This window comes from Mus musculus, chromosome 5 (genome assembly GCF_000001635.26).
Source record: "Mus musculus strain C57BL/6J chromosome 5, GRCm38.p6 C57BL/6J".
NCBI classification, from domain to species: domain Eukaryota; kingdom Metazoa; phylum Chordata; class Mammalia; order Rodentia; family Muridae; genus Mus; species Mus musculus.
Window position 1 is genome coordinate 127865296 of NC_000071.6, and position 26957 is coordinate 127892252.

The 26957-nt window shown below is 45.9% G+C and overlaps 1 protein-coding gene across 1 annotated transcript in view; it reads right to left on the reverse strand.

The window, feature by feature from the left end:
- Tmem132d (transmembrane protein 132D) overlaps positions 1-26957 on the reverse strand; it is a 649587-nt gene that overhangs the window by 81805 nt on the left and 540825 nt on the right. The gene's annotated exons all lie outside the window — the stretch shown is intronic.

Below are 26957 nucleotides of genomic sequence, written 5' to 3' on the forward strand. Positions count from 1 at the left end.
CACTTCCTTGCGGCTTTCCAGGCTTTCCCTGGGTTCTGCTATTGCGGCTGAAATCCCACACCCACAGCCACTCCAGTGCAGCATGTGCATGCATAAAACCAACTCACTCACTCCTACACACTCACAAAGCCACACAATTTTGCCATGAAACTTTTCCCTTAGCGATAGGACAAGAGATTTGTCCTTAGGTCACCATGCGCCCTAGGTGTGGCAGGGTGTGGTGAAGTTGGGCTAGAATTGGACTGACAACTAGGCTTGCTATTCCTAATCGTGATGGAAGGTGCTATACAGATGGCATAGCTTCAGGGATGAACCTGACAGGGTAGAGGGGAATGAATAAAAGGTAAACACACAGACACAGGGTAAAGTTGGGGTCAGGGGGCCTGGGCTCTCTGATGGACAAGCCACAGCCCCTTGTTTATAATATTCGTGTCTTAGTCAGGGTTTCTATTCCTGCACAAAAATCATGACCAAAAAGCAAGTTGGGGAGGAAATAATTCATTCAGCTTGCATGTCCACATTGCTGTTCATCACCAAAGGAAAGCCAGGACTAGAACTCAAGCAAGTCAGGAAGCAAGAGCTGATGCACGGGCCAAAGAGAGATGTTACTGGCTTGCTTCCCCTGCCTTGCTCAGCTTGCTTTCTTATAGAACCCAAGACTACCAGTTCAGGAATGGCATCACCCACAATGAATGGGCCCTCCCCACTTGATCACTAATCGAGAAAACACCTTACAGCTGGGTCTCATGGAGGCATTTCCTCAAGGGAGGCTCCTTTTTGTAATAATTCCAGCTTGTGTCAAGTTGACACACAAAACCAGCCAGTACAATTCAAAATATATATGTTTATATAAAGTGGGGTTATTGCATTCTGGTAAACAAGGGGCAAGGTTGTTATAGACAGGTGAATAGGGGGAGGAGGAGGAGGAGGAAGAGAAGGAAGAGGAGGAGGAGGAGGAGGAGGAGGAGGAGGAGGAGGAGGAGGCAGGTTTAGAGATCTCATTCCTCTAGAGAAGGAATCTTCAGGCCATAACTATGGTGAGGAAGCACACACTGCACACACTGCAGACATGGTCAACATCTGCATAGGGACCAGATTGCGGTTCCCTTGAGCCTCATCCCTGGATAGCTTTGCCATTTCCCCAGGAGTCTGAGGCTCTGGGGTCCTTGACACAGCCCCTCCTGTCCATGTCAAGAGCACATATTTGCTCAGGATGTCGCTTGCTTCCTACACATGACACACACTTGGCTGGAAGCTGGGTGTCCCCTGAGGTGAGGCAGTACAAGGCAATGTAGGGTCCACCCAGATTTTCCCCAGGGATATGTGCTCTTGGTATTTAGATGCCATGCCAGGAGGAACCCTACATTCTGCAAAGCCAGAGCCTCCAAGCCCTAGCTTGGAGCACCTGTTGTGGGAAATATTTAAAAAGATGAACTATTCCTGCACTCGTGCCTCTGCCCCAGCTGCCCGGCCAGCCATGTACTGGTGGGCAATGGACTTTCTGTTTTTATGCTGTGGAGACTCTGACTCAGAACTCTACAATCTCTCCACCCAGCTCGATAGGCTCCCACTGGCGGTTTGCTACCACACCAGTCCTATGCTATAAATCCCCCATGGCCTTTGTGGTGCATCTCAGGCATCTCTTGAACCCACATGAGCCACCATGTGAAGGAAAATGCAACACAAGCCTAGTTCAGAAACAGTGGTAACAGTCTCTGGGCGCAACAACTAAAACCCAGTCTTGTAAGCCTTATTAAAGTCTGATTCCTCCAGTGGTGAATCCTTGTGGATCCATGATACTGGGAAACTTTAGCAGCTATATCTTACCTCTCTGCTGTTCCTTCTCTGACAGTGTCACCACAAGGCCTTTCAGCAACAAGCCCCATTGCATTCTCATTCTGGGAAGTCAGTGCCTGCCTGGCTCTTCTTGATAGAGTGACAGGAGACAGTTGGATGTGTGCTGGGTCCACTGGGTATCACCTGACTCAGCTGCCATTTTACTTTGACTTGCAACCACTGGATCGGAGTGTCCTTGCTCCAAACATAAGCCCTGGGGGCAGTGGGGGGTGAGGCATCTTCCTTTGGAACCAAGCTTATAAATAGGCTTGTGAATCTGATATTTGTGTGGAATCTGTACTGTGTGACTAGCTTACCAGAAGACAGAGCGGAGGATACCCCTAAGTAACATCACCACCTCCCTTATGGCAACCCTGCTTCTTACGTAAGATACACTTCTTCCCTACCTCACGGAGCCTCACAGCATGTCAGCTCCTTTGGCTGAGCCTTAGCCTCAGCTGACATATGCTGTTTTCATCCTAAAAGACAAGATTCCACTTTGGAACATTCCTGAACTCAAAGCCAATGCACAGCGCCACCCCCCCATGCCATTAAATACACTTAAAATGTATTATGTATATTTGTGTGTGCACACAAGTGCAGTTGCGTGTGTGTGTGTGACTATGTGAGGAGTGGGCACATATGTCCTGTACACATGTGGAGGTCAGAGGACAACTTTTAAGAATCTGTTCTCAAATCTAAGTGGATCAAGGAACTCCACATAAAACCAGAGACAGTGAAACTTATAGAGGAGAAAGTGGGGAAAAGCCTTGAAGATATGGGCACAGGGGGAAAATTCCTAAATAGAACAGCAATGGCTTGTGCTGTAAGATCGAGAATTGACAAATGGGACCTCATAAAACTGCAAAGCTTCTGTAAGGCAAAGGACACCGTCAATAAGACAAAAAGGCCACCAACAGACTGGAAAAGGGTCTTTACCTATCCTAAATCAGATAGGGGACTAATATCTAATATGTATAAAGAACTGAAGAAGGTGGACTCCAGAAAATCAGATAACCCCATTAAAAATGGGGCTCAGGGCTAAACAAAGAATTCTCACCTGAGGAATACCGAATGGCTGAGAAGCACCTGAAAAAATGTTCAGCATCCTTAATCATCAGGGAAATACAAATCAAAACAGCCCTGAGATTCCATCTCACACCAGTCAGAATGGCTAAGATCAAAAATTCAGGTGACAGCAGATGCTGGGGAGGATGTGGAGAAAAAGGAACACTCCTCCATTGCTGGTGGAATTGCAAGCTTGTACAACCACTCTGGAAATCAGTCTGGCAGTTCCTCAGAAAATTGGACATAGTACTACCGGAGGATCCAGCAATACCTCTCCTGGGCATATACCCAAAAGATGTTCCAACTGGTAAGAAAGACACATGCTCCACTATGTTCATAGCAGCCTTATTTATAATAGCCAGAAGCTGGAAAGAACCCAGTTGCCCCTCAACAGAGGAATGGATACAGAAAATGTGGTACATTTACACAATAGAGTACTACTCAGCTATTAAAAAGAATGAATTTATGAAATTTCTAGGCAAATGAATCGACCTGGAGGGCATCATCCTGAGTGAGGTAACCCAATCACAAAAGAACTCACACAATATGTACTCACTGATAAGTGGATATTAGCCCAGAAACTTAGAATACCCAATATACAAGATACAAAGCACATGAAACTCAAGAAGAAGGAAGACCAAAGTGTGGACACTGTGCCCCTTCTTAGAATTGGGAACAAAACACCCATGGAAGGAGTTACAGAGACAAAGTTTGGAGCTGAGACAAAAGGATGGACCATCTAGAGACCACCATATCCAGGGATCCATCCCATAATCAGCCGCCAAACGCAGACACCATTGCATACACTAGCAAGATTTTGCTAAAAGGACCCTGATATAGCTGTCTCTTGTGAGACTATGCCAGGGCCTAGCAAACACAGAAGTGGATGCTCACAGTCAGCTATTGGATGGATCACTGGGCCCCCAATGGAGGAGCTAGAGAAAGTATCCAAGGAGCTAAAGGGATCTGCAACCCTATAGGTGGAACAACATTATGAACTAACCAGTACCTCCTGGAGCTCGTGTCTCTAGCTGCATATGTATCAGAAGATGGCCTGGCCAGCCATCAGTGGAAAGAGAGGCCTATTGGTCGTGCAAACTTTATATGCCTCAGTACAGGGGAACGCCAGGGCCAAGAAGTGGGAGTGGGTGGGCAGGGGAGTGGGGGGGGGAGGGTATGGGGGACTTTTGGGATAGCATTGGAAATGTAAATGAGGAAAATACCTAATAAAAAAATAAAAAAAAAAAGAAAGAGGGAGAGAGAATTAAAAAAAAAAGGAATCTGTTCTCTACTTCTACCTTGAGGAACCCAGGAATCAAATTCAAATTGTCAGGCTTGGCCAGGAGCCCTTTCTCTGAACTGAGCCACTTGGTAGCTCCATTTTATAGTGAGAGCTTCCTTTGGGGTTATGTACATTCTTATCAGCTTTGAGAAATGATAGTTGTCTCCCTGACTCCACTTTGCTGGCAAAATGGTGATCAGGGCTGTTGTCAACCTCCTTACCCTTGGTGAAGGAGGCTTCTGTTGGCAGTGGGTAACAGTCAACACAGAGATCTGAACTGTTCAAAGTGCTGGGGATGGGAGACTGTGAATGCTCAGCCCTAAATGGGACATCAATATCGATCCCCTATAAGGCTCCAGGAATACTGGGGAGAGAAGAAGGAAGAATGCAAGAGCCAGAGGATGCAGAGAAGAGCTGTGGAGTTCTGTCCTCAGGCCAAGACATGGCCGATGAACACATCAACTCCCTCCCAGGAGCTACATAAAGTTGCCTGCACAAGACCAAGCCAGATGACATTCCAGCATAAACAGGGAAGGGGACCGTGAGGCCCCATTCCTAGCTGAGGAATTATTGGTAGTTGATGAGTCCCGGGCGGGGGGGAGCCATTTTTCACCAGGAGTGTGGCCACTGGTAGAGTGTCCCACATTCATGAACACAAACAGCCTTCATTGGACATGGAGGGTTATTTTTAAAAGGTGGATGGGTGGGTACCTACTGGGGGGAGGGAGAGGAATTGGGGTGGGGCTGGGTACGATCAAGATACATTTTATACATATATGAAATTATCAAAGGGTTTAACGTGGCAAATGCACAAGGTTGAAGAATAAGGTTCTAGACAACCTCCCAGGATCGCCCGCGCGCGCGCGAGGCTGTGTGGAGAGGAGCCTCCTCCTGACATGGGGAGGAAGGAGGACAAGTAAGCAGGTTTTTCTTGTCCTCCTAGGGCATGATTTGGAAGTGACTTGTTATCACCACATAAGCCGGTCTCTTCTGACTGATGCAATATTTAACCTCAGAATTTGCTCCATGCAGTGGGTGATGAACCTGTCCCAGGATCCTGGGCACTGTCCCAGGTCCTAAGTCATTTTGGTGACCCAGCAATCTCTGAGGGATGTTCTTCCTGGGTGTGGTTGATTTCTTAAAGCTCTCCATTTCCCGTCAAAGATCGATAACCTCACAAGCTTGGTGATCACTCACCACCCTGTCCTTGCCTTTTCTTTGCTTTCTGAAGCTCTTACCACCCTGGACTCACACACACACACACAAACAAAAAACAGCAAACATTGTCAGGGTGATGAGTTGGGAGCTTTTCATGGATACCACATTAAACGCAAGAGAGTTATTAGATGACCACAGAGATAGAGTAGATCTAATTAGCAATAAGACTGCAGGGCCATAAATAAGCCCCGTGCCTCTTCTCGCCAGCGGGGAGCATCACTCAGTCTGATGCCCGGGACACGTACAGATTTACAAACCACTCTCTGCTCCATCGGGTGCATGGGTGCCTGGGTTTAGTGGCAGTAGCCTAACGCAGAGAATCCTGCCCTTTACCAGTCACCCTGAAATAAGATCATTGCTCCACTTAATGGGGAACAATGGTAGTTTGAAAAGCAAAGCAGCTTGCCCACTTAGGCTGGCTTCTCTGTGTCACCAAGACACACCTGGCTATATTTGTTTCCCTTTTTATTAATGTGAATTTAACTGTTTTATCAAAGCCGCACATGTTCACTGTTAAAAATATCACACCTACTCAATACTTCATGAAAAGATGTTCTACGTGCACTCCCTTCCCCACGCCCATTTCTGTGCCTTCAATAGCAACTCTCCTGCCCATGTTATGAACATTTTTCTATGTGTTGAAATAGTGCACTATATAACCCGGTTTCAATGGAATGATTTTTAGATCCAGTCCACCATTCTAGTTTCATTGTTGTTGCTGTAATAAAATGCTCTGTGAAAAGAAACCTAGGGGTGGAAGTGTTCATTTTGGCTCACAATTTCTGGTCATAGTCCATCATAGTGGCAGGCTCTTAAGAGAGATGGTTACATCACATCCACAGTCAAGAGCAGGGAGAGAATACACACACACACACACACACACACACACACACACACACACACACACACACACGCGCACGTGCGCGCGCGCACGCACACACATATGCTTAGTGAGTGCTCAGACCCAGACCCACACGTAGGGAGTCGTACTGCCCATAGTGGGCTGGGTCTTCTCACCTTTATCAACTTAACTAGGAAAAAAAATCAGTCCTGCCCAGACGTACATACTGAGCAACCTCATCTACATATAGTCTTTTATTCAGACTTTTAGGTGACTGGGGTTGTGTCAAGTTGCAATTTGGAATTAATCATCACAAGTACCAAATGGTGGTATGGTACATGAGATGTTTCTACTGCGTTTGGTTCTCTGTCCTTAGTCACCTTACGTATTCTTGGTTGGGTCTCTTTACTGGATAAACCCAGTATCTCAAGGAGACTGCTTTAATTAGGTATTGAGAAGATCAGAAAGAGAGGAGCCTATAAATTTCAACTTGGAGATGGTTATGCCCTGGATGGCTGTGGTTGGTGAGAATGTTCTAGACGCTTGAAACTTGCCAGTTGAGTCAGGCTTAAAGCTCTAATTCCAATAACAATATCAAACAAACTATGTGAGCTGTCGGCTCTATTATCTACTCCGATGATGGCAATCATTTCAGAGTGTAACCAAAACACCCTCCTGCTCACTGTAGAGCACTTTCTTGTCAATTAAAACCTAGTAAAGCTAAGGGGGAAATGAGGTGATGTATTGATTCCTGAATAGTTCTTTGGCATTGCTACAAGGAGGTTGAGTCTAGTGTTTCTCCCTCAATGCCACCTGGCTACAGGGACACGTGGCTGGAGTCTAGGAAGCTGGGTGACGCCTGAGGTGAGCCAATACAAGGCATTGTGGGTTTATCCGGCTTTTTCCCAGGGATATTTACTCTTGGGACTTAGCTGCTAGGGCCAGGAGAAATCCTGAGTCACATGCAGAGGGATCTGCATGGCAGACTCAGCAGAAGCCCAACAGTAATCCACCAGATATGAGACCAATGAGGTCTCTGTAAGAAGTCTGAGCCGCCACCTCGATGTACCTGACAAGAGGCCCTGGGCAGGAGCCACATAGCCATATCTAGGGCAGAAATGAAGATGAGTAACTGGTGTGCTTGGTGGGCAGGTTTAATGGCTCTCAAGGCCCCGTTCACCTTGAGGGATAAGAGCGCTTGGCTGTCCTTCTGCCTGCCACATGCTCACTCCACAGCTTGTAGGGGCCATATTTCCTGCTCCTGCTATCTCTGTGACTTTGCAAATTAGTGGCAGCTTTGTGCCTCTGTTTCCGCATCTGTAGCATAAAGCTTGTAAACACCTCCAGTCACCTGGTCAAACTGAGAATTCTGTATGTAAAGGTCCTTAGGATATGATGACTCGTGATACCCCAAAGCATGCTGGTCTTTATTGTTTTCGACTGTTCTACTGGACTTCTAGACTTTCAGCCATACCTGCCTTCTGGGAGCAGGGATGGAGAGAGAGACCCCCAGTTTGTGGCTTTATGATCAAAGTAACCTTGACTGAGGTAACATGAGCTCTTGAGAGCTAAGTGTCCTTATTCCAAAAGTCAAGGATGGTCCAGTGTAGTCTGTTCATATGTCTGTGCAGCGTCCAGGTTCCTACTTTGCTCTTTCCTGAACGAATGCCTTTTGTAAGTCACCAAATCTCTGCACCTTGCTCGCATCAGCCTGGGAATCGGGCTTCCAGACAGCATCCATTGGAACAGGGTGAATTAATGAGCTCAGCTCTTAAGAGTGATTGATGTTATTAACTTTTCAATAAGGTTAGGTATTATTAACTGTATCATAATGTATGCAATGACTTACAGGGATCCAGTATGTTCTTGGCGAAAGGAAAAGGCTAGAGAGATAAAGTAGGGAAGGAAAACCACAGAGGAGGAGGGAGAGGGAGTGATGGAATAGGGGAAGATAAAATCTATCACAACATCCAGGGGGACTCATGCTCAGTCAGGAGTTAGAGCAGGATAGGAACGGGAGCTCCCTGCCCTCTCGTTGGCTCTCAGCAACCATGGCCACTGCTCAGATAGATGCCAAGTTTAGGATAAAAGGATGCAGTTCCCTCACGAACACAGTCCCCAAGCCATGGACTAGTTACTCAACGAGGGACAGATAGAGTCTCATCAGCAGTGAACAGCTGGAGGCTTTGAGCCCTGCAGGCTGCACGGCATGGGTACCCTGGGGTTTGTGTGAGTTAGCTTAGCTGTGTGTTACTGCAGCATCATATACTCAAGTTGGAACTGCCCAGGCTCCCCAGCCATGCTTGGGTACTTGAAGTGCTGCTTCAGTGTCCTAAGCGTTAGGGGTCCGCAGTGAAGATGGCTGAATGAAACAAAGATATCACCTCCTGGCCTCTTTTATGTCCATCAAAACCACAATAGTTTTTTTTTTTTTTTTCCAGGAGGGTATAAATGGATAACTGCCTCAACTGCTTCCACTCCTGGCCTCTCTATGGAGTTCCCAGAGCCTCAAGCATGGTCCCAGCCTGAACATCTCACGGGACTAGAATTCTCTTAAACAGTTTGCCCGTGGCAGTGTCTGAGCCAGGATCCAACTGTACCCGGGGAATGGAGGTGACCATGTCACTTGGTAAGGAGACTCTCACACCCAATTCAAAGGGGACGGTTGTAGCTCCAGCCAATTGTGACCTCTTCGACATGAGGACAGTTTGCCCATGTCTGGATTTCCGCAGAGGAGCTGAGAGCTAATGACTTTGTATGAAATCCTGACTTTGCTGTGTGGCCTACCTCCTACGAAAACAGGAAGAAAAACGCATGTACAGAGAGACTCACAGGTGCCACCACGAGACTCTCCCTGGTAGACTGTGCTCCTGTTTCACAAAGAGAGAGGTGCTCAGAACTCTTTTCTATCTGTCTAGCCTCAGCAGACGTTTCCTCTGGACTCTCTGGGTCTCCCAGCATCCTCTGCTCTCAGGGACTCCGGCTGCCTTTATTCCAGCCTGTCTGGCCAGTCTCCCAACACCACCACAGCAAAGTCTTGGTTTTGCATAACTAATTTCAAATCTTACTTATCATCTAGTTTTGGAATTACGCAGAGGAGTGACAGCTGTTTAATTAACTCCTTAAGCTGATTAGACAGTCCTACTGAAGTCCCTCAAGAAGGAATTTCTGGCTTAGGGGAGAACCCAGGGGCACCATGTCACTGCCGTGGGCTGAGCTTAGAGAGCTTGCTAAACTGCTAGCTCATGCACTTCTGGGGTCCTCGCGGGTGTGGTCAAGCATGTATTTTTATTTTTATTTTTATTTACTGTATCAGCTGCTACAGGAGAAGCAAAATGAAGGTAATAAAAGGAACCTTGACTCTGCCAAGAAAGCTCAAAGGGGTACCAAAAGGGGTCTCTCAGACAGCCGGCCACCTTCCTGGTGAGAGCACGGGGTCTGCCTGGCCTGAGAGGTTTGTGGCACAGGCGCCGGCGGGAGCCTTCTTGGCTCCGGGACTCCGCGGAGGGCAGGCTGCACGGGTGACCGTGTGGAATACAGAGTGCCAGCTGTTTCTGGGACGGGCAAGAGAGTCGCAGAGCTTCTGGGCGGCGCCATCTTCAGCTCCAGACAGCCGGCCACCTTCCTGGTGAGAGCACGGGGGTCTACCTGGCCTGAGAGGTTTGTGGCACAGGCGCCGGCGGGAGCCTTCTTGGCTCCGGGACTCCGCGGAGGGCAGGCTGCACGGGTGACCGTGTGGAATACAGAGTGCCAGCTGTTTCTGGGACGGGCGAGAGAGTCGCAGAGCTTCTGGGCGGCGCCATCTTTAGCTCCAGACAGCCGGCCACCTTCCTGGTGAGAGCACGGGGTCTGCCTGGCCTGAGAGGTTTGTGGCACAGGCGCCGGCGGGAGCCTTCTTGGCTCCGGGACTCCGCGGAGGGCAGGCTGCACGGGTGACCGTGTGGAATACAGAGTGCCAGCTGTTTCTGGGACGGGCAAGAGAGTCGCAGAGCTTCTGGGCGGCGCCATCTTCAGCTCCAGACAGCCGGCCACCTTCCTGGTGAGAGCACGGGGGTCTACCTGGCCTGAGAGGTTTGTGGCACAGGCGCCGGCGGGAGCCTTCTTGGCTCCGGGACTCCGCGGAGGGCAGGCTGCACGGGTGACCGTGTGGAATACAGAGTGCCAGCTGTTTCTGGGACGGGCGAGAGAGTCGCAGAGCTTCTGGGCGGCGCCATCTTCAGCTCCAGACAGCCGGCCACCTTCCTGGTGAGAGCACGGGGTCTGCCTGGCCTGAGAGGTTTGTGGCACAGGCGCCGGCGGGAGCCTTCTTGGCTCCGGGACTCCGCGGAGGGCAGGCTGCACGGGTGACCGTGTGGAATACAGAGTGCCAGCTGTTTCTGGGACGGGCAAGAGAGTCGCAGAGCTTCTGGGCGGCGCCATCTTTAGCTCCAGACAGCCGGCCACCTTCCTGGTGAGAGCACGGGGTCTGCCTGGCCTGAGAGGTTTGTGGCACAGGCGCCGGCGGGAGCCTTCTTGGCTCCGGGACTCCGCGGAGGGCAGGCTGCACGGGTGACCGTGTGGAATACAGAGTGCCAGCTGTTTCTGGGACGGGCGAGAGAGTCGCAGAGCTTCTGGGCGGCGCCATCTTTAGCTCCAGACAGCCGGCCACCTTCCTGGTGAGAGCACGGGGTCTGCCTGGCCTGAGAGGTTTGTGGCACAGGCGCCGGCGGGAGCCTTCTTGGCTCCGGGACTCCGCGGAGGGCAGGCTGCACGGGTGACCGTGTGGAATACAGAGTGCCAGCTGTTTCTGGGACGGGCGAGAGAGTCGCAGAGCTTCTGGGCGGCGCCATCTTTAGCTCCAGACAGCCGGCCACCTTCCTGGTGAGAGCACGGGGTCTGCCTGGCCTGAGAGGTTTGTGGCACAGGCGCCGGCGGGAGCCTTCTTGGCTCCGGGACTCCGCGGAGGGCAGGCTGCACGGGTGACCGTGTGGAATACAGAGTGCCAGCTGTTTCTGGGACGGGCAAGAGAGTCGCAGAGCTTCTGGGCGGCGCCATCTTCAGCTCCAGACAGCCGGCCACCTTCCTGGTGAGAGCACGGGGGTCTACCTGGCCTGAGAGGTTTGTGGCACAGGCGCCGGCGGGAGCCTTCTTGGCTCCGGGACTCCGCGGAGGGCAGGCTGCACGGGTGACCGTGTGGAATACAGAGTGCCAGCTGTTTCTGGGACGGGCGAGAGAGTCGCAGAGCTTCTGGGCGGCGCCATCTTCAGCTCCAGACAGCCGGCCACCTTCCTGGTGAGAGCACGGGGGTCTGCCTGGCCTGAGAGGTTTGTGGCACAGGCGCCGGCGGGAGCCTTCTTGGCTCCGGGACTCCGCGGAGGGCAGGCTGCACGGGTGACCGTGTGGAATACAGAGTGCCAGCCGTTTCTGGGACGGGCGAGAGAGTCGCAGAGATTCTGGGGCGGCACCATCCTCAGCTCCAGACAACCAGCCACCTTCCCGGCAAGAGCCACAGAGCTTCTGAGGCTGCGACATCTTCGACTCCAGACAACTGGCCACCTTCCTGGCCAAAGCAACACAGCTTCTGGGAAAGATTCTGTTTTGGGCCTTCACCTTCAGCCAGGAGGAGGTCCAAACACCAGATAACTGTACACCTTCCCTGAGAGAGGAGAGCTTGCCTACAGAGACTGCTCTGACCACTGAAACTCAGAGAAGAGAGCTTGTCTCCCACGCCTGCTGATAGAGGGTAACAAAATCAACAGAGGAACAATCTTTTAACAAAGACAACTATAACAACTAACTCCAGAGATTGCCAGATGGCGAAAGGTAAACGTAAGAATCCTACTAACAGAAGCCAGGACCACTCACCATCATCAGAACCCAGAACGCCCACTTCGCCCAATCCAGGACACCCTAACACACCTGAAAAGGTAGACCTGGATTTAAAAGCATATCTCATGATGATGGTAGAGGACATAAAGAAGGAATTCAACAACTCACTTAAAGAAATACAGGAGAACACTGCTAAAGAGTTACAAGTCCTTAAAGAAAAACAGGAAAACACTGCTAAAGAGTTACAAGTCCTTAAAGAAAAACAGGAAAACACAACCAAACAGGTAGAAGTCCTTATAGAAAAACAGGAAAACACATCCAAACAGGTGATGGAAATGAACAAAACCATACTAGACCTAAAAAGGGAAGTAGACACAATAAAGAAAACCCAAAGTGAGGCGACGCTGGAGATAGAAACCCTAGGAAAGAAATCTGGAACCATAGATGCCAGCATCAGCAACAGAATACAAGAGATGGAAGAGAGAATCTCAGGTGCAGAAGACTCCATAGAGAACATCGGCACAACAATCAAAGAAAATGGAAAATGCAAAAAGATCCTAACTCAAAACATCCAGGAAATCCAGGACACAATGAGAAGACCAAACCTACGGATAATAGGAGTGGATGAGAATGAAGATTTTCAACTCAAAGGACCAGCAAACATCTTCAACAAAATTATTGAAGAAAACTTCCCAAATCTAAAGAAAGAGATGCCCATGAACATACAAGAAGCCTACAGAACTCCAAATAGACTGGACCAGAAAAGAAATTCCTCCCGACACATAATAATCAGAACACCAAATGCACTAAATAAAGATAGAATACTAAAAGCAGTAAGGGAAAAAGGTCAAGTAACATATAAAGGCAAGCCTATCAGAATTACACCAGATTTTTCACCAGAGACTATGAAAGCCAGAAGAGCCTGGTCAGATGTTATACAGACACTAAGAGAACATAAATGCCAGCCCAGGCTACTATACCCAGCCAAACTCTCAATTACCATAGATGGAGAAACCAAAGTATTCCACGACAAAACTAAATTCACCCATTATCTCTCCACGAATCCAGCCCTTCAAAGGATAATAACAGAAAAAAAACAATACAAGGACGGGAACCACGCCCTAGAAAAAACAAGAAGATAATCCATCAACAAACCTAAAAGAAGACAACCACAAGAACAGAATGCCAACTTTAACAACAAAAATAACAGGAAGCAACAATTACCTTTCCTTAATATCTCTTAATATCAATGGACTCAATTCCCCAATAAAAAGACATAGACTAACAGACTGGCTACACAAACAGGACCCAACATTCTGCTGCTTACAGGAAACCCATCTCAGGGAAAAAGACAGACACTACCTCAGAGTGAAAGGCTGGAAAACAATTTTCCAAGCAAATGGTCTGAAGAAACAGGCTGGAGTAGCCATTCTAATATCGGATAAAATCGACTTCCAACCCAAAGTTATCAAAAAAGACAAGGAGGGACACTTCATACTCATCAAAGGTAAAATCCTCCAAGAGGAACTCTCAATTCTGAATATCTACGCTCCAAATGCAAGGGCAGCCACATTCATTAAAGACACTTTAGTAAAGCTCAAAGCACACATTGCACCTCACACAATAATAGTGGGAGACCTCAACACACCACTTTCATCAATGGACAGATCGTGGAAACAGAAACTAAACAGGGACACAGTGAAACTAACAGAAGTTATGAAACAAATGGACCTGACAGATATCTACAGAATATTTAATCCTAAAACAAAAGGATATACCTTCTTCTCAGCACCTCACGGGACCTGCTCCAAAATTGACCATATAATTGGTCACAAAATAAGCCTCAACAGATACAAAAATATTGAAATTGTCCCATGTATCCTATCAGACCACCATGGCCTAAGACTGATCTTCAATAACAACATTAAGAATGGAAAGCCAACATTCACGTGGAAACTGAACAACACTCTTCTCAATGATACCTTGGTCAAGGAAGGAATAAAGAAAGAAATTAAAGACTTTTTAGAGTTTAATGAAAATGAAGCCACAACGTACCCAAACCTTTGGGACACAATGAAAGCATTTCTAAGAGGGAAACTCATAGCTCTGAGTACCTCCAAGAAGAAACGGGAGAGAGCACATACTAGCAGCTTGACAACACATCTAAAAGCTCTAGAAAAAAAGGAAGCAAATTCACCCAAGAGGAGTAGACGGCAGGAAATAATCAAACTCAGGGGTGAAATTAACCAAGTGGAAACAAGAAGAACTATTCAAAGAATTAACCAAACGAGGAGTTGGTTCTTTGAGAAAATCAACAAGATAGATAAACCCTTAGCTAGACTCACTAGAGGGCAAAGGGACAAAATCCTAATCAACAAAATCAGAAATGAAAAGGGAGACATAACAACAGATCCTGAAGAAATCCAAAACACCATCAGATCCTTCTACAAAAGCTTATACTCAACAAAACTGGAAAACCTGGATGAAATGGACAAATTTCTGGACAGATACCAGGTACCAAAGTTGAATCAGGATCAAGTTGACCTTCTAAACAGTCCCATATCCCCTAAAGAAATAGAAGCAGTTATTAATAGTCTCCCAACCAAAAAAAGCCCAGGACCAGATGGGTTTAGTGCAGAGTTCTATCAGACCTTCAAAGAAGATCTAATTCCAGTTCTGCACAAACTATTTCACAAGATAGAAGTAGAAGGTACTCTACCCAACTCATTTTATGAAGCCACTATTACTCTGATACCTAAACCACAGAAAGATCCAACAAAGATAGAGAACTTCAGACCAATTTCTCTTATGAATATCGATGCAAAAATCCTTAATAAAATTCTCGCTAACCGAATCCAAGAACACATTAAAGAAATCATCCATCCTGACCAAGTAGGTTTTATTCCAGGGATGCAGGGATGGTTTAATATACGAAAATCCATCAATGTAATCCATTATATAAACAAACTCAAAGACAAAAACCACATGATCATCTCGTTAGATGCAGAAAAAGCATTTGACAAGATCCAACACCCATTCATGATAAAAGTTTTGGAAAGATCAGGAATTCAAGGCCCATACCTAAACATAATAAAAGCAATCTACAGCAAACCAGTAGCCAACATCAAAGTAAATGGAGAGAAGCTGGAAGCAATCCCACTAAAATCAGGGACTAGACAAGGCTGCCCACTTTCTCCCTACCTTTTCAACATAGTACTTGAAGTATTAGCCAGAGCAATTCGACAACAAAAGGAGATCAAGGGGATACAAATTGGAAAAGAGGAAGTCAAAATATCACTTTTTGCAGATGATATGATAGTATATATAAGTGACCCTAAAAATTCCACCAGAGAACTCCTAAACCTGATAAACAGCTTTGGTGAAGTAGCTGGATATAAAATTAACTCAAACAAGTCAATGGCCTTTCTCTACACAAAGAATAAACAGGCTGAGAAAGAAATTAGGGAAACAACACCGTTCTCAATAGTCACAAATAATATAAAATATCTCGGCGTGACTCTAACTAAGGAAGTAAAAGATCTGTATGATAAAAATTTCAAGTCTCTGAAGAAAGAAATTAAAGAAGATCTCAGAAGATGGAAAGATCTCCCATGCTCATGGATTGGCAGGATCAACATTGTAAAAATGGCTATCTTGCCAAAAGCAATCTACAGATTCAATGCAATCCCCATCAAAATTCCAACTCAATTCTTCAACGAATTAGAAGGAGCAATTTGCAAATTCATCTGGAATAACAAAAAACCTAGGATAGCAAAAACTCTTCTCAAGGATAAAAGAACCTCTGGTGGAATCACCATGCCTGACCTAAAGCTTTACTACAGGGCAATTGTGATAAAAACTGCATGGTACTGGTATAGAGACAGACAAGTAGACCAATGGAATAGAATTGAAGACCCAGAAATGAACCCACACACCTATGGTCACTTGATCTTCGACAAGGGAGCTAAAACCATCCAGTGGAAGAAAGACAGCATTTTCAACAATTGGTGCTGGCACAACTGGTTGTTATCATGTAGAAGAATGCGAATCGATCCATACTTATCTCCTTGTACTAAGGTCAAATCTAAGTGGATCAAGGAACTTCACATAAAACCAGAGACACTGAAACTTATAGAGGAGAAAGTGGGGAAAAGCCTTGAAGATATGGGTACAGGGGAAAGATTCCTGAACAGAACAGCAATGGCTTGCTCTGTAAGATCGAGAATTGACAAATGGGACCTAATGAAACTCCAAAGTTTCTGCAAGGCAAAAGACACCGTCAATAGGACAAAAAGACCACCAACAGATTGGGAAAGGATCTTTACCTATCCTAAATCAGATAGGGGACTAATATCCAACATATATAAAGAACTCAAGAAGGTGGACTTCAGAAAATCAAATCACCCCATTAAAAAATGGGGCTCAGAACTGAACAAAGAATTCTCACCTGAGGAATACCGAATGGCAGAGAAGCACCTGAAAAAATGCTCAACATCCTTAATCATCAGGGAAATGCAAATCAAAACAACCCTGAGATTCCACCTCACACCAGTCAGAATGGCTAAGATCAAAAATTCAGGTGACAGCAGATGCTGGCGAGGATGTGGAGAAAGAGGAACACTCCTCCATTGTTGGTGGGATTGCAGGCTTGTACAACCACTCTGGAGATCAGTCTGGCGGTTCCTCAGAAAACTGGATATAGTACTACCGGAGGATCCAGCAATACCTCTCCTGGGCATATATCCAGAAGATGCCCCAACTGGTAAGAAGGACACATGCTCCACTATGTTCATAGCAGCCTTATTTATAATAGCCAGAAGCTGGAAGGAACCCAGATGCCCCTCAACAGAGGAATGGATACAGAAGATGTGGTACATCTACACAATGGAGTACTACTCAGCTATTAAAAAGAATGAATTTATGAAATTCCTGGCCAAATTGATGGACCTGGAGGGCATCATCCTGAGTGAGGTAACACATTCACAAAGGAACTCACACAATATGTACTCACTGATAAGTGGATATTAGCCCAAAACCTAAGATACCCAAGATATAAGATACAATTTCCTAAACACATGAAACTCAAGAAAAATGAAGACTGAAGTGTGAACACTATGCCCCTCCTTAGAAGTGGGAGCAAAACACCCTTGGAAGGAGTTACAGAGACAAAGTTTGGAGTTGAGATAAAAGGATGGACCATGTAGACACTACCATATCCGGGGATCCATCCCATAATCAGCTTCCAAATGCGGACACCATTGCATACACTAGCAAGATTATGCTGAAAGGACCCTGATATAGCTGTCTCTTGTCAGAGTATGCCTGGGCCTAGCAAACATAGAAGTGGATGCTCACAGTCGGCTATTGGATGGATCACATGGCCCCCAATGAAGGAGCTAGAGAAAGTACCAAAGAAGCTAAAGGGATCTGCAACCCTATAGGTGGAACAACATTATGAACTAACCAGTACCCCGGAGCTCTTGACTCTAGCTGCATATGCATCAAAAGATGGCCTAGTCGGCCATCACTGGAAAGAGAGGCCCATTGGACACGCAAACTTTATATGCCCCAGTACAGGGGAACGCCAGGGCCATAAAAGGGGAGTGGGTGGGTAGGGGAGAAGGGGTGGGTGGCTATGGGGGACTTTTGGTATAGCATTGCAAATGTAAATGAGCGAAATACCTAATAAAAAATGGAAAAAAAAAAAAAAAAAAAAAAAAAAAAAAAAAAAAAAAAAAAAGGGGTCTCTCGCTTCCCCCATCCCGCCCCGCCCACTGCCTCGCCCCCTCGCTCATTAGTTTGTGGTTTGAACCTGGGTGCTTGCTTGTATTAGTCAGGATTAGCCTCTTCCCACACAATGGGCAAATGGGCATGCGCATTCCCTTTCACAAGCAAGACAAAATCAAGTTAAGGAGCTTAAGCCTTTAAGCCAATTTCATCTTCAAGATTACAGCTGTATAAAGAGGAATCAGCAAGGAACCCGGAAGTCCCGGTGCTCCTCCGACTGTATGAGTGAGGCTAAAGCTGGTTAGGTTTCCCTGGACACTGCATAAATGACAGATTCCTTCTTTCTTAATTTTTAGTAGGTACCAAGGAGTCCTTAGCCCCAAAACATGGTGGGAGGAATGAACAGGATATCAAAAAAACAAACAATCGAAAAACAACCCAAAAAACAGAAACACAGCAACCTGGTCAGTTAGTTCAAGCTTGTAATCCCAGCACTTGGAAGGTAGAGGCAGGAGGATCAGGAGTTCAGGGCTATCTTTGGCTACAGAGGGATTCAAGGTCAACCTGGGCTACATGAGATCCTGTCTTCAAAAAAAAAAAAAAAAAAAAAACCAACCCAGTGTCAAACAAGCAAATAGAAAAAGCATTGCCCATCTGCCTGGAGGCTCTTAGGGGGTCGATATGAATTTGACTTTCCGAGCTGTGCTTCACCAAGGTGTTTTTCCTGGTTTCCAATATGATACCCCTGAATTTGGGGTTCTGCCAATTTAAGCTCCACAAAGAAATATGGGGACAGTTATTTGATGCAGAATTCACATTCCATAGAGTTCACTCATTTAAAATGAATAGTTTCTTGGCTTTTAACCTATTCACAGAGCTGTGCAACATTGCCACAAATTTAAAATAATTTTTACCCAATCCCAAAGAAACTATGTGTCTTTTTGTTATCCTCACATATCCCCACCTTCAGCCTCAAACCTCACCTAATTCCCAGTCATGAATTTCTCCTTTTAGACTATGTCCCATGAACTGAATCATACCGTGGGTGGTCCTGCGTGTCTGGCTGGATCCATGTAGCCTGATGCCAGCAGGTTCCTCCCCATTGTGTCATGGATATATTTCTTGCCCATCTTGACTTCACTGAGCTTTGAAACACAGAGCAGACTGACTGCTGACACACAAACTTAAGAGGTTTACCCACCCCAAATGCTGGCAAACTCAGTTTATGAAGAACATATATTCTGTTGACTGAATATGGCCCATAGACATGTTTCCTTGACCCTTTCAGACCGAATTCCTTTTCAATGGACCACTCTCTTAGTTTGCTTTCTGTTGCTATTATAGAACATTATGACCAAAAGCAACTTGGGGAGGAAAGGGTTTATTCTAGCTTACAGCACCCATAGTTTGCACAGTCCATCATGAAGAAGTCAGGACAGGAACTCAAGCAAGGCAGGGACCTGGAGGCAGGAGCTGATGCAGAAGCCATGGAGGAGTGCTACTTATTGGCTTGCTTCCCATGGCTTGTTCAGTCTGCTTTCATATAGAACCCAAGATCACCTGCCCCAGGTCCATGATGGGTTGGACCCTCTTACTTCACCATCAATCAAGGAAATGCTCTACTGACTGGCCCACAGGTCAATCTGATGGAGGCAATCCCTCAACTGAGGCTCCCTCTTCCTGGATGACTGTAGCTTATTGACAAAATCTAACCAGCAACATCGCAGGCTTGAAAACTGAGAAATGTGCCAACATCGAGGCACCCATGCTGATGTGCTGGGATTTAGAAAGCCAGACTTTGACTCGCGTAGGAAAGCAGCTGCTCTCCATGAGCCCCATCCTTTTTCACATGGGGAGAATTCAAGATTTTCCAGGATGTCTTGAGTCTGGCATCCTGTTTTAGAAGCTTCTAGAATAGTACCACATGAGTTATGTACCAGGAAACAAACCATACCCAAACCCAATACAGTGAAAGCTGAAGTCTGTAAGAAACACAAAAGATAAGAGAATAAGAACTCTGCTTACTTTATCTCTTTCTGTTTAAAACATTTTTCATTCATGTATATGTGTGTGTGTGTGTGTGTGTGAGAGAGAGAGAGAGAGAGAGAGAGAGAGAGAGAGAGAGAGAGAAGGGGGGAGTGGGAGGCGGGGGAGGGGGGAAAATGAGCCAGTGCCGGCGCCATGGGCATATGACTATGGTACCCTTGGAGGCCAGAAGAGGGCATCAGACCCCTGAGGCTGCAGTTACAGCCGGCTCTGAGCTGCCATGTGGGGGTGCTGGGAACTGAAAACTCTGGCCCTCTGTAAGAGCAACAAGAACTCTTACCTGCTGAACCATCTCTGTAGCCTGGTCTTATTTTTAAGCACTTTTAAGTCGGAAACATTAAATGCAGCGATTCATAAGGAAACTAACAATATGACTAACTGCTGTTAAGCATGCTGACACAGATCACGGACTGATGGCTGTGGATGTTGACAATGGTTCTTAAAGGAAGTTTCTACTTACAGCCTGCGAACGGCAGCGCTACAAAACATGGCAGGAGTACTTAATCTGTGTTGATAGGTCCTCCCCGATGGCGTGAAGTCTTACTCTTTGAAGCCAGGGGGAAGCTCTGCTTGCAGACTTTAACCAAGCAGGGCTCTCATCCACTTCTCAATTGCTACAGAAAAATGCATGTCAAATTGTCAAAGGCGACAGAATTTTCCGTATGCCCGGAGAAGCGTATCAGTTTTACGGTTCATGAGACTAAGGAATTAATTCAATTGGTTTGGGAAGGGCAGACAGAATTAATAAACATCAAAGGGCTGCTCCAAGGCTGTGCTTTGCAAAAGGGAGCTGTTTTGAAAGTGGGCTTTGTTGAGACCTGCATCCTTTTTTGGGACCTGCAAGCCCTAAGGATTTCAGCAAGCCCCACGAGGGGGGCGAGAGCCAAGACCTGATCATCTATGTTAATGGGAGTGCCGAGGCGTGGCTAATCCCAACAGTGCGGAGTGCAAAAGTCACCTTCTGTTTGGCCCCTGAAGACATTATGTTCTCTTTTCCCCCCTTCAGCAGACACAACTTCTTAATTATGTTTTTCTTAAGCTAATGTAAAAATGAATTTGCATGTCTGCAGCCTACACTAATTGAAGGAGGGAGGATGCTATGAAGATTACTTTGGGAGACGCAGCTAAATCAATTCAGGGCTGAAGCAGCCATGAGGTAGCCTGGGCCACTCGCCAAGAGGACATGTGGGCAGCCATCTTTCCCTTCTTTGGGCTGGGGTTTCTGTGTGGGAGAAGCCAATATTCTTTGCTACTTTCTGAACCTGGACTACCTCTGTCCTTGCGCCAGAAAAAGTGAAAGTCAGATGAAGGTCTTGGATCTTGAAGAAAAGGAAAGCACTCTTTAGACTCCCATTCATAATCTACATTTTTGAGGCAGGCAATCCATAATAGTTTGAGAGTGCCCCTCACAGGCACGTGTTATTTGAACATCACCCAGAAGGTGGCACTGTTTGGTGGGGGAAGTTATGGAACTTCTAGGAGGCGGAGCCTTAGTGGAGAAAAGGGAGAGGGCTTTGGGGTCTTATTGCTTCACCCTGTGAGCTTTCAGCTTGTTGCAGCTGCTGGCTGCCAGGTCTCTCTCACCATTATGAACTCTCCCTCTGGTACTGTAAGCCCAAGTAAACTTTTTCATGTATACATTGCCTTGATCATGGAATTTCGTCACAACGCAAGAAGTAACAAAAATAAAACACATGTAAAATTTAGCCATCCAAGATGGCTCCATTTAAGCTACGCTTATAGCCCTTTCCTATCAATGGACTTACTGACCTAGGACTCCTCTACCTGTATCACATTTCATGCAAGTCCCCACTCCAAGCAATGCAGCAAGTGGCTCTATGCTTCAGGAACTAATGGTTTCGATTCAAACACATCTGGGAATTTAGATGCAGTAGGCCAATTGAGTTTGACCCAATTTTGGATGCTCACACAGCAAGATAAAGTATGTCCTCTGTGTAAACTTTTGGGGAAAATTCCCTACTTGCCATATTTGGCATTTGATGATTGGGTATACATAGAGTCAGATGCATCATGGGGAGAGACATAGTCAGTGAATAAAGGCTTATATAATTCAGGCCTGTCAATCAAAACTAAAGCATCACCTATACCCCATCGCTAGCAACTGATTCCTTCTTTTGGGCTCATATGAAGATGCTGGGAGCTAAACCCAGGGAGTCATCAGCACTCAAGCTCAGTTAGCCCCACTACTCTCTCCCAGAATTTTCAACCAGCATTATCACTTTGCTCGTGAATGAAGTTCCTAACCAGCTTTGCTACCTGTGTGAGCTTCTTCAGTTCTCTGAACAAGATGCTAAGAAGGTAGAACACCCAGTTCAGGCAGAGACTTGTCACCAGCACTGGAAGCTGCTCTCCCTCTCAGCTGTCCTAATTATAGATATGCATACTCTCCATGCTTCCCAGTTTGTGGGTTGGCTGGGTGACCTTGCTGTGGGAGACAAGAGCTAGGAGGAGCATGTAAGCCAGCCCGACGACACAGATGTGAAGGCTAGTTGCGAGTCATCGAGATGCAGGATTGGGTTGCTACTTGCATATCTCCTGTGAACCCTAGTGCTATATTTCACTGCCTCAGTTGCATCATGGCTGTGGTGTCTCAGACTTTCCAGGTTCAAATGCTTCTCTTGAAACCACCTCTCTGTCAGCATGGCAGATGAAGAAAGTGGTACCCACAGTTACTTTCCTGAGAAAGCCCCAAACATTGGAATCATCACTCATTTTCTCTTGCTTCTGCCAGATTTACCCATCAAGAGTGTCATGCTGACCCCCTCTCATTGCCACCATGCTCCACAGATCCAGCCACTCCCCTGCAGTCCATCCTAAACTGTCAATCAAGCCACCACAACAGGTGCAGCCACGTTACAGAGAAACACTTGAAAATCCCAGGTCTGGTTGACTTGCTCCATAATATTTACTCTTTCCAGATCATGCTTTTAAAAATATCATTATTGTATCATTGTCTGCTACATCCATAGCCAAGCTTAAAAGTAAGATAGAAAGACAGGAAAGATTAAGGGGCCATGGGAATTGAACAGAGCTCCTCACCCCAGAATCTGGTTGGACCCTCTCAGGAGCTGAGAGTCAAGAATTCCAGTTGGATTAACACATGCTGTAAAGCCAGCTGACACAAAGGTGTTCCTTATAGAAAGAAATCTTAAATAAGAGTGTTAAGTGGTATGAATGTCATGGGAGTAACCAATCATGTTCCAATTAGATTTAAGCCATGTTCCACAAGCTGAAAACCATTTCTGGCTATGGTACTGAAGCCAGGGATCTGTGGCTAAACAGGTTGTCTGCCCTAGGGGAGAAACTACTTTTATTATTCGGCTCAATGGACACAGAATTAAACCATGGTTAGAGCAAAGATTAATGGATTTATCAACCCTCATCAGAGAAGCTACTCTTTGCAATAGATGGTGTTTAACTCAGAGACCAACAGCTGGTCAAGTTGCAGAGACAGAGACTGCAGGATTCTCAGTCCTAAATGTGATGTCTATATTGTACCTGTCTTAGGGTTTTACTGCTGTGAACAGACACCATGACCAAGGCAAGTCTTATAAAGGACAACATTTAATTAAGGCTGGCTTACAGGTTCAGAGGTTCAGTCCCTTATCATCAAGGTGGGAACATGGCAGCATCCAGGCAGGCATGGTGTAGGCAGAGCTGAGAGTTCTATATCTTCACTTGAAGGCTGCTAGAGGAAGACTGACTTTCAGGCAGCTAGGACGAGGGTCTTAAAGCCCCCGCCCACAGTGATACACCTACTCCAACAAGGCTTCCTAATAGTACCACTCCCTGGGCTAAGCATATACAAACCATCACAGTATCCTTTCCTCCCCAGGATCAGGCATCATTGCAGAAGAGGGAGCAGAAAGATAGTAAGAGGCAGAGACAGTGGATAACTACAAGGAAATAGTATTTTCAGACACAGCAGGGCAGCTGTGCATATGAACTCGGCACACACACAATCTTAATAAACTCCAACTCTGCCTCATGCTGGCTCATCTTCAAGTTATTTTCTGCAGGGAAATTAAGAAGCCTGACTTCACCCGAATGAAGGTCTCTGCAAAGAGACCCTGCTCCCCTCCCCCCAGGCTGGTATAAGGGCATTGTGGACCTGTGTTTCCAGCTCCTGCTTCACTGCTACTGTTGAATCCAGGCAGGATGGTCAAGCCATCCTGGCCTGTCAGACTGAGGGATGTGCCGTTACTTAACTCATGTTTCTTGAATCCATCTGGAAGTCAGTTCTAATCAACTCCCATTTCCAACAGAAAATCCTTGCCTTGGATTTATTCCCATGGTACTTTGGCCCGTGTTGCAAACTATACCACCTGTAGCTCCTGGTAGATGGCTGCAGGTGCCCACATTTTCTAACTACAATAAGAATCGCATCAAACGCAAAAGGCATGGCATGCACAACGAGACACATATTTACAGTGATCACACTCCATCATACTTTGGCTCAGTACAGGAGCATCAGTATCAAGGTCTCCCTTCAGTGGGACCTCACCACATTCTCTTGCTGCTTTTATTTTTATTTTTTGTCCAATTAATCTGGACTCCACAGAAGGCCTGCAAGCCATATCCATTCAACAAAGCATTGATGGTTGATCCTCTCAGCTGGATAGCCCAAGGTCATGGATTCAGTTACCCCAGACTACAGGTTTGCTGGAGTCTAACAGGCTGAGGTGATGACTCCAGCTTCATCCCAGAGCTTTGTCATTATATGAGAAACCACGAGCACATCAAAGCCAAATCACTGTATCTTTCTGAGATTCTGGGACCTCCTGAGGTTAGAGACCAGACAGGTGGCATCTCATTTCTGTCTGCGACATTAGAATCTCTTGGGCTGGGGAAGACCCAGACAGCAATCACGTTTCATATTTTTGTAATAGTCCTCAAGTATAATGACATGCTGAAATCACCCAGGAAGATTGGACCTTAGCCCCAGATTTAGATTTTGAATTGACCATTATGGACTGCAATCCAGCAGGATGGCAACCTTCAAAGATGACCCCATTAGACCCTTTTAGGCCTGTAAACATATTATTCACAAACATGGTCCAAACTAGATCAGTCAACATAGAGGGTAATAGCAACACTAGCTGACATGACACTATGAATGTGACAAATAGCACAATGCCCCATGCCTAACCGAAGAGCTACGAGCAAATAATGACTACTAAGAGAGGAAGAGCCAGTCTTCCTCAGGAATGAGCCCCGTGATAGGGTATTTAATTCCAAGTGAATGCATCCACGTATGAGCAACACCAAATTAACTCAGCATATTCAATAATATAGAATACCATGAATATAAGGAGGGAGGGGGAAACAAGAGGGAGGAAAGAATAGGAAGAATGAAGTAAATTCAAGCAAGCAAGCAAGCAAGCAAACAAACAAACACATGTTCTACCCTAGAGTTTGTATGTTCCCATATTCCTATCTCGTTACTGGACACATTTTTTTTTTAAGTGAGAGCAGAATTGAATCTGTGTGCAGGAGAAGAAACTCTGAAATAAAGGGAAACAGAGAATGGGTCGAAATAGATAAGTTGCTTTGTTTAGATTTCATTTTTATTCACGTGTGTGTATGTCTCTCTGGGTACTATGTGCATGTGGGATCAGGTACCCATGGAGGCCAGAAGGAGGCGCTGGATCCCATGGAGCTGGAGTTACAGGTGGTTATGAACAACCCAATGTGGGTGCTAGGTGAGAGCAGATCATATTGTCCTCTGCAAGAGCAGCAAGTGCTCTTAAGCACCGAGCCATTTCTCCAGCCTGTTAATATTATTTTTTATATAATCAAGTCTCTGTTTTCAAGGAATAGGAGATTCAAATAAAAACAGCAGTTTCCATGTAATAAGAACTACAACTTGACCCTTTATGTAGAGAGAAGGTTCTAGACAAAACAGCAAGATCAAAATAAATAAATAAATAAATAAATTGAATGTGAAAAGCCATCACACCTTTCAGACTGACCCTTGTCGTGAACGAGGTCTATAAAGACAACTTTCTTTCCTCACACACTGGATGAGGTATGCAACCAGACAGAGGGTCAGGAATGAAACTCTCCGTTGGCCTCTGGCAGAAGATAATTGAAGAGTTAGGCCACTTCAAAAGGGTTTATAAAATTCCATATGATTCCAGAGGATGGCAAGGAGCCAGGGATATGCTCCACAGTGTCTATGATGCCACACAGGAAGGATGCTAAGAAAATCAAAGCACGGAAGTTAAAGAAAGAGAGTGGAGATGCCGAAGAAGTCTGCTCGTGTGCAGATCTATGGAGGTTTGAAAAGGAGTGACCGGGGCACTGGTGTGAAGAGACACTATCTGCCAGTCACAGTTTTCTTAGAATCAAGCGGGCAAGTGGGGGACTCCAGTCCTTGCCTGTCAGAGGCTCAGCTGTAAATCTAATTTACTCAGGCTCCTATCAAGAGAATTTACACTAATGCCCTGTCTGCGTTGCTTGAAAAGATAAATCTCGTCTTGACTTAGGCTTTGCCTCCAAACGGCTACATTTCTGTAAAATTTGATTTATAATGACCTGCAGGCTTGTTCCTGTCTGCCCTGAACACAGAGCTAAGCTTTTTCTCCTTGTTTCTTTTCTAAAATAAAGTAGGTTTCATAAGATTTCCCGTTTTGCTTAAATCTCTTTAAAATATTACAGTCACCTGGAATCACAAAATCCATGTGTAATGTCAATAGTAATGACTTACATATGATAATAGGATAGGTTTTTAATAACTGTTAGAAATATAAGGCCCATTATTGCAGGGGATTCTAATGATTTTTTCTTCTTAAAGACAATCTATGTGGGTTAAATCCATTATCTTAAGGGTATTTTGATAAGGGAAAAAATCTATGCAGAAAGCTCTATGCATCCGTATGCAATTGTTAAACCCCATTAAACATGCTTAATAATTAGCTGGCCAAAGAATCTCATTAGACACACATTAAGTGCTCACTGAAGTCACATTGAGGCACTTCATTAAGGGCAACACAGTGGGCTTTCTTGCATACCTTAAATACAAATTCTGGTCAAATTAAAACTTGGATTTATGCCCTTCCCACCTGATCTTGCAGAAGAAACCCTGCTACCGCCTGGTCCCAGCCTTGG